Here is a 12,762-nt window from a genome sequence, read left to right on the forward strand (position 1 = left end):
CAATCTTGACTCCCTGCAGGGAGCAGGGGCAGGTATTTTTTCGTTGGGACTCAGTCACCCATTGCTTTTTAAATTAGTTTAAATATCTTAAAAGTCATCATAGACTTCCGATAGACAGGGGGGCTATAGGACATCTGAGACCTGTTATTTTCTGCAAAAAATAACACTCTTTGCAGCCTGCTTTGAAGCTCATGGATCATGCATTGCATAAATTGTCTAATGGATCATGCATTGCATAAATTGTCTAAAATAAAAAAAAAGATCATTAGCTCTCATTTTAGACGACGATATGTTTCATGCAAACATCGTAAGCCATAAATTTGACTACTTTTCAATGTTTTTCAGCTGCTTGCATTGTATTTATATCACACATATCAATATATTGCATATTGATTCTCCCTGTAGGCTAGTTGGTACCACTACATGATTAGGAGGTGTTTTGTTCTGAAGAAAAGAAGAAAAATAATCTCTCTCTCTCTCTCTCTCTCTCTCTCTCTCTCTCTCTCTCTGCTGACAGCTGACAGCTATCTTTCACTTTGTAATGCAGAGTAATATCTTCAGGTGAGTTTTTGCCAAATATCATAATTCTTTATAAATTATAAATTTAAAAACAGACAGACCTGAATTTCCCCTATAGGGATCAATAAAGTACAATCTTACAATCTTATCAGCATTCTACTCTAGCTCTCCCACTTATCATCATCATCACCACCAATAACATCATCATCATCCTCTTTTTCTTTCCCCAATTTGATCTTCCTAAACAGGTCTGTAAAAACAAACTTTGAGAGCATGCATGGTCAAGTGTTCATGTATCTCTTTGATTGTGTTTCTTTATACAAGTGGTTGTGTGTGTGCGTGTGCATGTGTGTAAGCATACTGTGTGTTTGTGTGTTAGTTGAAACACTGCATTAGATCAGGTTTCTCTGTGTACACCGGGCCGTCTGAACGATGTGGCACCCTGGCCAGCGCCCCCTGCTCTGGGGGCAGACAGCCCCGACCCAGAGGCCCCTCTCTCACTTTCTCTCTCCCTCCTCTCTCCTCTCTCTTCTCCTCTGATCCTTATCCAGCCTGGCGTGCCCTTTACTTTATATGGCCTGCTGGCCTCCTACCCGGCTCCGCAGCCCGGGTCCCCTCCATGCCACCACAGCCATGACATCAGCTTACAATTGAAATACAATTTTAGCACTGGCAAAATCATATCATCAATATACTGCAGTAGACAGCTGCATCAAATTGAGCATATTTCAGCACTTGGCTTTTGTTAGTGTTTTCCAGCCCTTAATGCACCCGGCCTGTGAGCAGAGAAACAGAATGTTACAGTTTGTGTTGTTAGCCTGCAAGAACAAACTGAAGTGAGACTAAATCACAGCGCTTTTGGAAAACACATTGCATTTACTGTGCATAACTTATATGCTTAAGGAATCATGCACAAGTCCAGTATGAAAGACTTTCAAATCCTCTTGTCTGCTGAAACCCCAATTCCATTTTGTCCTATTCTGAGTAAAGGGATAAATTAAATAATAAGTAAATTAGGCTAAGAAAGAGACACAGGTGATCATTTCTTCAGAAACTAACAAGAATGAAACAGAAAAAATTGACAAGACTGCGTCAAAAATGTTTTCCAATATTTTCCTAGAAAAGTTTGTGGATTTGCATTTAAATACATTTCTATGTATATGACTCATTTTATTTGATAAATATTTGCTCCAAATAATTCAGACAATCAACTAAGCAATTAAGCAACCATATTCCCTCTGTGGCTTCCTGATTTAAAGATTAAAATCACCTAGATCTAATCACCATTCCATAACAGCCATTACTCTTACATGTGATTTTTATGGCTCTGGAATATACCATTCTCAGTAGGGGGTTTACAGTCAATGAAAGTGGAGACAGTTTGACCTAGTTCATTATGGCGGAGGCAGTGAGACAGGCAGGCAGAGACAGGAGGAAGGCATGTATCTCCTGTGGGGCATTTCACAACTCTCTTATGTTAAGAGGTATCCATAGTGAGTCAGTGAAGTATAGTGGCCTCAACTGACTTTTATGTGAGGCTATGCATGCTCTCACAAATTAACGCAAGCATGAATTCACACGCGCACACACATGCATTCACAGACATTTAACTTCTCCTTTGGTTTGGTGGTCATTTCTGACAGTGAAGGAATTGTGGTTAAAACAAAAGATAGAACATTAGTACAGCTGACAAAACTGAACTGCTGAAGCTTTTGACAACGACATGGAGATCAGACAACTACTACCTATCGACAGACACATACTGTATCTTGTCTTGGGTTTGTGGAGGGCCCTCTGATGGTCAAGGGCCTGTAATGCACCTTAAAGACATTCATCACACATCATTTTCCAATAGTTATCTCACCATCAAATCTCAAGAATCCACCTTGCACCATGCTGGTTAGTCAGCAACTTCCAGCAGAAATGTCATACACTAGCATAACCCCCAGCTAATTCTGTAGGCAAACTAACCTCCTGCTGGAAGTTCAGCAAAGCATGGAAGTGGTGCAAAGGTGATTAAGTATTGACTATTCTAAATGAATTGAACCATAATAAAATACAAAATGGGTTCTCCGCCTCCCTGTAAACCCACAACTCAACTGTGGTGTGTTGCATTTACAAATAGTGTGTAGCCTGTTGAATATTCACATGGATTATTTCCCCAAAGTGTGCCATCTAAGCTTGTCTCACTATGTAGATCTCACCAAACCCTGCAGTATTTTACTCTTTATTCTGGCAGCATTCTAACAAATACTGTATATTCCACTGCATCCTCACTCTCCTTAACAGGCAAGCCAGCTTAGCTGAAGTGTGCTGGCTTTGGCATTAATAATTCACTGTACATAATAAGTTGATGCTGCAGAGTTTGTTCCCATTGATAGTATTAGCCGAGGTGAGCATTCTTGGCCAGACTTTGTGACGCCAGCAGACTAGCATAAAGTGGGCTTTAATTGCCCATAATCTCTGTCGTTCTCTTTCCCCTCAGTGCGAGTCAACAGCATAGCCTACAAATGCCAGACCTTAGCGAGGCCTTTTTAGCTCCATATCAGCTTGAGCCTCACACTGAGGAATGCTTGAAAGGGATTTTAGACTCAGAGCTCAAAGAACTTTCGAGGGGTTTTTGGAAGGGCAGAGCTCTACATCTAGTCTTACTGTACTGGGATGTCTTCAAAACAAGCTAAGGGTTTTAAGTCAGCACATGCACATTTGTTTCCAAAAGCATAAACAAGAGCTTTACACCTCGGGACAGATTGTTTCTCTGCTTTACAAGACAAACTGTAGTAATGCTGTTGTATCTCAACATGCATTTGTAATAGAAGATGGCAGAACATCAAGATATAACTTAAACAACATAGGTCAGTTGCTAACTTTTGAGAAATGCTTTCTAACAATGTTATTTTCCTTCCACATCTGTTTTCTCTGTCTCTGATGTGCATATCTCTTTCATTATTAAGTATGCATTCAGAGCCTGCTGTAACCTAGTTTCTTTATCATTCTGCCTGATGTATTTGTGTCAGTGGGCCATCCATTTGAAGAAGACCCTTGGTTTTATATGCCTTGGCCAGATTCCTTTAGAATACACACATCTAATCATCAACCTTGCATGCAGGATAATGTCATTTTAAAAAACCTGACTTGAAGGGTCAGACCTTTTATGTAGAGTCAAATGTTCAAGTTCAAAGATTTTAACCATAGGCCTTTGGCAGTCCACACAGTCTGGAATTCATAGGCAATGGCATAAGTACATCACATCAAATTACGTCCAAATGGGCTGTATGGGAAGAAAATCTTAATTGTTGGTGCAACTGAGCCGGGCTGCTGCACCTGACTCTTTGCTGTGGGCTTACTGCTACAAGCAAGATATGGATTTGTGCAGGAAAAAGTCAAACATTATCTTAAATCTTACATAGATTCCACAGTTGATTAGTGTTTATTTGCACAGAATATTTTTTTGAACTCTCTCGAATGCAAAGCTGAATATATCAAAATAAAAAATAAAAAAATCAGCTACACACAATCACAATATTTTTTGTTTGTTTTGTTTGTAACAAAAGGCAAAAGATATAGACTCATCAATGGCAAATTGAAACAGACAAGGTGTAAAGCAAAGTGAGTAATCTAAGCATGAACAGAATATCTATTTTGTATTTATTTGTGTCTAGTTGGTCGTCACAAAAGGAGGATGATGTTAATACTTAGGATACTTAAGCCACCCTTAAGACCGAGATCAAACGAGCTAATTTAAAAATAAACATAGTTGAAATCTCCAATATTCGTTTTTTTGTTAATAATACTTGCAGAAATGTTTATCACTTATGCTACTGAACTAACTAAAAAATAACTAGGATGGATGCGATTAGCCCATAGTCTACTCTCTATTTGCCAACAGCCCGAAATATTTGAGAGAAATAGTATAAAGTCTGCACTTTATACTATTTCTCTCAAATACTTCTGAAAGTCATATCCATATTTGTTGCATGAACCAGGTTTTTCTTAAAAAAATAAAAAAAAGCTTTATCAATAAGTTATAGTTTTAAGTCATCTTTATTATGAATCGGAAACACCAATATAAACAAAATTACATTTTAAAAAAATCTTTGTTTTTCTATAAAAGTCTTTGTCCTTGTCCTTGTAAATTAAATTAGTTTGGTAGTAGCCTACTTACTGTTATGTATATACTGAATTTCATATCATAAATATTTGTCTATGTATATGTCATTCTAAAAAAAAAGGTGGTTAAACTGAATTTAGGTAAGTTTAGTCCCCCCCTCCACTGTCCCTGGATGTAACTGCAGTCGGACGTCTGTACCCGAGACCACCACTTCCAGTTTCTTCACGTATAACGGCCTTATGTGTCTGGAGGTTTTCTAACGGGAATGTCCGTTTGTTTAACCTCTTTACGGTACGTTAACCCCTGTCAGGAGCGACTCGTCAGCTCAGTACAAAAGGGCTGAAAAGCGGGGACCTTTCCCCCTCGAACGACCCTGCGCTCAAACCCAAGCCTCCCGTCCGGCTCTAAAGCGCTTAGAAAGTCTCCTAAACCCTTACGAAATGGAAATGAACCTATAAATTATAGGACACAAATATTAGGATATGGCAAACCTATATGGGAATATGCGATAGGAGATTAGAAAATACGATAAACTAAGGTCATACACTCACTCTTGACTACTCAAGTCCCTGCGGTAATATTATAGTGATGTCATAAGATAAAAAATGTCATAAAGGTTAAGTTCACTATGAACTCACTATTGAGCATCACAAACACACTATGGCCTCAGTCCCCTATAGGAATAATATAGGAATATTAGAGGCCCTAGAGGTCTAGTGGTTTTTCGTTAGGGAACTTTACGGCTCCTACCAGGACGGACCAAAAATTAAGTCTACCGAGTAAAAATAAATGTTGCTTAGAAGTTAATAAATGTGAGAGTAAAGACAGGGTAATCAGTTTTGGACACATTATTATAGCTGTCCAAACGAAAACGGCACTGCTGCAGTTCCCTAGTCTCTCAGTCAAATCTTGGGATCTGTCTTTGTAGGGGAACATTACATGCTAATACCCTCTAAGCAAGGTATAATATTTCTCTATAATTTCTTGCCATAGTTGAAAACACGTGGCTGGGGGACTTGCTGACCTGCCCTTACCAACCGACATTAATAGGCTTATGGCAAATGGATCAATGTGCGCAAGAGCCAAGACCTGCATAGCTTTCAGTGCCGTATTTGAATCAGGCTTTGAAATCAGGAATTCGGTCATAAGGCAAATGGTGCTGAAATGGAAAACTGTAAACTATGTATAACCACACTGCGTTTGGCCCCGTTCCAAGTTAAAGAAATCCATCGGTGACACGTGATGGATGCATGCACCAGGCCTATAGGTTATAATAATTAAGCCAATGAAAATTGCAACATAGTCTAATTGTGTCTGGGGTGTTTTCTGTCTTACTGCACCTTCATTTGAAAGCGCAACAATGTCGCGGGTTTAAATTCATCCACGAATGAGAAAGAACAAAGGCGATTGGTGTTACATATTCCCCCCACTCAAACGTTAATGACCTTATGTTAGCCAATAGTCACTCATTAAAAATCCGATTAGCAGCCTATTTGGCTGACCACAAATTACAAATCTCATTTGATTTGCGCCATAGTGAAATTCAAACAAGGCAAGTCATGTGAGTTTTTCCCTCAGTCACTGAGTTTGTTTTAAAGGCTGTTTATTCAACCCCGCGCCCTCGAGCTGCTTGCAATAATTTAAGCTTGTAGCCTATGTTCAAACAATTAGGCTAACTGGTGTTTTTTTTTAGGGGGGACCGTCTCTCTCTCTCTTCGCTCATCTCATGCTCAGATGAGCGCCTATCAAATTAAACGATCGCGTGAGAAAGAAGAGGAGGGCACGAGAAGCGCACCGAGTGGGAAGACGGGCTCGGGGGCGCGCGCCGCCGCCGCTCCGCGCCCTCGAGGTTAAATCAATTGTGCATACGCGTAGCTAATTAGGACGGTCTGGCAGGTTGTGGCTTCACACCCCATCAACATCCTGTTAAAATAACTTCCATAACCAACTATCATTATATCTTGGAGGCTTTACAGCTTTTTGAAACCTAATATGGTGACTTCATATTTGCAGGTTGGCTTGGAAGAATAAAGAGAGCAGCTTCCTCAAAGTCCCGGGGATATCCTGTAGCTCCAAACTCAGTTTAGTAACGAATTTGTAGCTTGGATTTGCTGAAACTGAGTGCATTATACTGTTTTCACCCAAGGCTGTGAGTGGGATTTCAAGGGAGACCTGGCAGCTGCTCATATCTTTCAGGACCAGAGGGCCCAGATTTGTACTTTTTTAATCAAAATATTCTATTTCTAAACATTGGAGCTCACTTATCTGGTGATTTTGTATGTGTTTCATCAGAATTGGGAATTTTTGAATAGTTTAAGTAATTTTTCAGAATGTTTTTTCATTATTTTTTGTTTGTTTTAGACTGCAGTACATGGATGCTGCACATAAGCAACATTAATTATTAAATAAAGGAAATCGTTTTTTCTTTTTTCTCACTCATATTACATTGCATTAAATAGTCACAAGCTTCCCTTTTAGCACCCAGACTGTGACAGCTTGTGTTGTCAATGAAAAAGTCACTCAAACAAATTCACCAACGCCTTACGTGTAAAACAACATAGCTAAACACCATGATTACCTAAACCCTTTATATTTTGTTTGTAATAGAAGATTCTTATTTTTTTGTCTTTTTTTGTCTTGTCTTTTGTCATGTTCACTGAAATCTCTGCAAAAATACATATCTTTTATCATTTCAAAATGCAGCATATTGATCACTGAATCTTGGCGAGGCTTGTCATCAAATGTTCCACCAGTGTGTATGTGTATGCACACAGTAAGTAAATGACTGCCCAGTGCCCACCCTCTGGTTATGTGTCATGGAAAAATAGAGTAATACATGAATTTCTACATTTTCATACAGCATGCTGTGATTAGTGGGTAAAAGTATGGATCCCGTCCTCTCCTTTAGGGCACAAGCAACATCAGTCATTTCATTCTTGTCATCAACTGCATTCATTTTGCTCCAACATCCATTATTTCAATTTAACTTTCCTGGAAGTTATCCAACAGTGAAACGTAATTCACTGAATTTGTTAAAAATGAATTTTAACAAATTCACTTGTTGAAGAAGAACAATTAATGAAATTTTAGGATTACTCAGAGTCTGATGTATGCATGTCTTGGCTTACAGCGTAAACAAGGTGTACACATGTTCAACCAGCCAGTAATACGATTAACATCAAAGCAATGAACATGATTTAATCGCTGCGTGGATACTCAGGTTATGATCCAAATCAAGGTTGTATTTACATGACCCATGTCTTATTGTCAGTATTCTCATACATAAAAGTGATTTAGAAGTTACTTTATTTATGTGCGTAGTAATATTGTACAATGTTAAAACAAAGTGTTGAAGTGATGAAACACTAAGGTAAAAGAAGAAAAAAATACATAAAAACCAAAAACAAATGAAGACACAAGTTGATTATATAGCAGCAACTCGGTGTCAACAAAACACAAGGAAGAAAAATCACAACAAAACATATATGGCCTACAAAATGCAATGACAAAGAATAGTGCTCACGTAAAGAAAACATAGCAGCTGCGACAACAAACCCCACAGAGTGTAACACCCGGCTTCATGGTGGAGTTGGATTCATATAAGGAAAAAAAATATCAGACTAAGCTCTATAAGTGAAAGGTAACTTTCTTGCAACTGATACTTCTCAAGTGAGTGCTTCAATACTGATAGAAATGGAACTACAATTTCCTCTAGTCGACTTGTTTCAGTTCAAACTTGGCCGGGTCAGCTTGAAAGTCTTTGTGAATTTGAACGTTTTAAGTTACAATTAAGGTAGGCTATGACAGTCTTGGTTACTCTTTTGCTCCACTGATCAATAAACAATCAAACAACAAAAAAAAACTATTGGAAGGGAAAAAAAGGCTTGACTTTTATCTTCCCTTGTTCTTCATCTAATGTGTTTTGGCACTCGAGGACAATAGCTGAAATGAGAACAAGACTAGTACGACTTTATTACTGCATTGCATCCCTTCTGGCGACTTGTATTGAGTAAAAAGCAGTGTACAGTCATGGTATAATCCAGGTATAGGTTGAGAGAGAGTGACAGAGAGAGAGAGAATCCAGATTTCAGAGGCTAGGATGTTGAAGAACAATGTAAAGAGAAAACGTCAGGGGAAGACAGGAATAGGAGAGAACTGGGGTAGAAGGAGCTAGAGAGCGTGACCAAGGGGGGGGAGAAGAGACTAAAAAGAGAGGGAGAAGGAGAGAGAAGACCGGGAGGGGAGATGAGAGAGTGAAGAAAAGGCAGGGTTGCTAAACTAACCTGAAGTGACATAAAAGAGTAAAGAGCCTGTGTATGCGCGCACATGTATATGTATGTGTGTATGCCTGCATGTGTGTGTGTGTGTGTGCGTGCGTGCGTGTGCATGCATGAGTGTTAGTGAGACGCCAGGCTGCACTCTGTTTTCTTCAGCCTTGTCACGCAACGTTAGTCCAAGCCCCGCCCTTCCACCACTATACTTCCTGAGTGTGCGTATAGCCCTCCTGACCTACCATCCAACTTAGGCACAAACACACACACACACATGCGCATGCACACACACACACACACACACACACACACAAACATGCATATCTGAGACATGGCCTATTTTCAATGACTCTCAGGCTAAAGTGATTATTTCATGGCCTCCATGCTTCTTCCAGCTTGCGGGGGGGAGTGATGAAAACCTCAGCCATGTTTGGGCCATTTAATGTGCTGTCAGTGAATTAGTGAATACAGGGATCACCTTAATCTGACCCTCCCCCTCCTGGGCTAAATCGACTTAGTATACATGAGGACACGCAATGGCATGGATGCGGGATACAATAATGTCCCTAATCTCCATCACAATCTAATGGGATATTGTATGGAGGATGGGTTGTCTGTAGGAAGCAATATGATTGGACGCTGTATGAAATCAAAGGCCGCTTTAATCTGGTATTCAAGTGGGGTGTCCAGGCTGAATTAGGAATCTCTCCTTTCCAATGCGTGCACGGCCAAACCTTTGGATCGGTCCTAATGACACCAGTATCAGTTATGTTGGTGACCTCTTGACGCAAACTGTGAAATTTGAGTCAGTTGGTCTCAAAGTGAATTCTACAGAAATTTGAAGACATCCTTCGTTTTAAGATTGTCCGCTGTTTTCAGCCAGAAAAATCATGCGTCTGCTTAGGAAACAAGCTCAGTTGTACTCACAGTAACTTCAAAGATTTTGACTTTTCCCAGACTTTACCTCAGTTACCCTGTTACCTCAGTTCATATCAAAACTGTAGAGTACAATTTAACATTTAAAATTCCTAATTTGTTATACTTTATTATTATGTTTTTCTATATGCTCCTTTGTATTTATTACTTGATTGGATATTTTTTTTCTAGTTTCAGTCAAAAACAATTAAATTATGTAAACACCACACTGAGCAGTATTTTTTCTAAAATCTCAAACCTGATTTATATATATGTATATATATATATATATATATATATATATATATATATATATATATATTTCAAATGAAGTATGATTTTTTTTTTTTTTTTTTTTGTCATTGACTAAACTTGCTTTGCATTTACTTGTTTCAATATTTATCTAAGGAAATCTTTTGCTGTTGCAGTTCCTCCAATATCAATGGAATCTATATTATTGTTATATTTCTCTGTGAACTTTTTTTCAACTTACAGCTTTTTGTTCACAGAGAAATTAAAATAACAACAATGAAAGATTAAATGTTTTACACTGAGGGATTTTTTTAATCACGTTTTGTAGGTTTAATGTAATGGTCATGTTTTGAAAATATTTAGCTATGAAATATTAATTTTGTATGAATGTGTTTTTGTGGTAAGTCTGCGGTAATTGACTTAATATTTCCCATTTGATAATGAACTATAAGGTTTATTGTAAAGTCCAGGTTTTAAAATTAAATTCATGCTACAATTTCTAATTTCCCGTCTAATTCAGATGGAGATATTTTGGCTTTTTGTTACTTGGAAACAACAACAAAAAAAAATCAGAAATTGAAATACGTCTCTTTCCATGCTCTCTTTGCACCTTATTGATATCCTATTAAAGAAAGAATAGTTTTACTATTTTACTATTTCATCTTGCAGTTTTAATATGCAATTACTTTTAGCCCCAATAATTTTCTTTACAATTTCAAAAGCAACTATTAGAACAGAAATGTTTCCAGAATTTAATTTACCTCTCACCTGCTTTTGCTCATGTTTTCTCCATGCTGTCAAACAACACAACTCTCGCAGGTCTGAAGTTTTCTTGACAGTTAACCAGAATTTTAAATCGAAGTTCCAGAAGAGTTCCAGAAGAAACACTCTGATTCCCGAGGTAACATGGAGGGAACATTCCATGTGTGTTTGTGTGTGTATGTGTATGTATGTGTGTGTGTGTGTGTGTGTGTGTGTGTAGGGTGATAAAGGCATGATTAGATACATGGAGGCCTGCTGCTGAGTTCTGCCCTGAGTATTCTGGCTGATGATTGGATGAAGCCACACAGTTTCCTCTCTCTCTGCAGGTTCCCTGGCCTTTGTCAAGGCCCAGATTGTCAAGAACCATTTGCACCCTACCTTGTCATGCATGCACACGCCTGCATGCACACCCACACACACACACACCCACACACACACACACACACACACACACACACAGACACACACACACTGGACTCACACCCCTGGTGCTCCTACTTCTGATGGTATCGGACTGTTTGAATTCCATAATGTCACTGAGGTAGATCCCCATTAGAACTTATACTAAGTACTGTAAATATGCCAAGTAACTACCAAAATGGAATTTCCTCACAGTAGTGTTTTGGGGTTTTTCTTTTTTTTTATGGCACATTAAACACACACACATACACACACACACCAGCAGCAGCAGCAGCAGGTGGCACCAAAGTACATGTTTTCATTTGCTCCCTTTGTAGGTCACACACACACACACTCTAACCTTCATGTTCTAAGGTAATCATCTCTTGTAGTGTCTTTTCCCCTGAGTGAACCTCAAAAAATCAGTGTGTTCCAATGCTTTACTCTGATTTTAGTGACTTTGAATTTGCACAGCAACTCTTATCTGCAGGAAAGCACCTTAATAAGTAACAGGCTGACTCAGGTGCGCTGCTCCAGTAAGCGCTATGCCAAGTCTAAACTTTTTTAACGAGTCACACATTCGCACACACACACACACACACACACACACACACACTTGTGTAACATATGTAACATACACACACACACACACACACACACACACACACACACACACACACTTGTGACATATGTAACAATTAGCACATATACTGTCCAACATGCTGCTTTGCACATATTGTATATAGGCTACATTGCACATACTGTATACACTCACAGGGCACTTTATTAGGAACACCTTACTACTACTGGGTAGGTATCAGCTTTCAGCTCAGTGTCAACCGGCTACCAAAGTGCCATCCGCCTCACGGTTCGACGTGTTGCATTCTGAGATGCTTTTCTGCTCACCACAGTTGTAAAGAGGTTATCTGAGTTACTGAAGCCTTTCTGTCAGCTCCAACCAGTCTGGTCATTCTCCTCTGACCTCTCTCATCAACAAGGCGTTTCCGTCCACAGAACCGCCACTCACTGGATGTTTTTTGTTTCTCGCACCATTCTGTGTAAACTCAAGAGACTGTTGTGTGTGAAAATCCCAGGAGATCAGCAGTTTCAGAAATACTCAAACCAGCCCGTCTGGCACCAACAACCATGCCACGGTCAAAGTCACTGAGATGACATTTTTTCCCCATTCTGATGCTTGATGTGAACATGAACTGAAGCTGCTGACCTGTATCTGCATGATCTTATGCATTGCACTGCTGCCACATGATTGGCTGAATGGATAATTGCATGAATAAGCAGGTGTACAGGTGTTCCTATCTATCTATCTATCTATCAACTCTGAGAGTGCTGGTCTTCCACAATCTGTGCTTCACATTGTCTTTGACTTTTTCCCAAGATTTTATTCTAGTTTATTATCATTAATATTATTATTGTTATCATTATAATTAGTAGTAGTTGTAGTAGTATTAGTAGTAGTAGTGGCAGCAGCAGTGGTAGTAGCAGTAGTAGTACTAGTAGTATTACTATTAGTAT

The sequence above is a fragment of the Centroberyx affinis genome, unplaced genomic scaffold (genome assembly GCF_046629955.1).
Source record: "Centroberyx affinis isolate AG114_WGS23_722 - 3 ecotype Tasmania unplaced genomic scaffold, CSIRO-AGI_Caff_v1 ptg000127l_1, whole genome shotgun sequence".
In the NCBI taxonomy this organism is placed as follows: Eukaryota; Metazoa; Chordata; class Actinopteri; order Beryciformes; family Berycidae; genus Centroberyx; species Centroberyx affinis.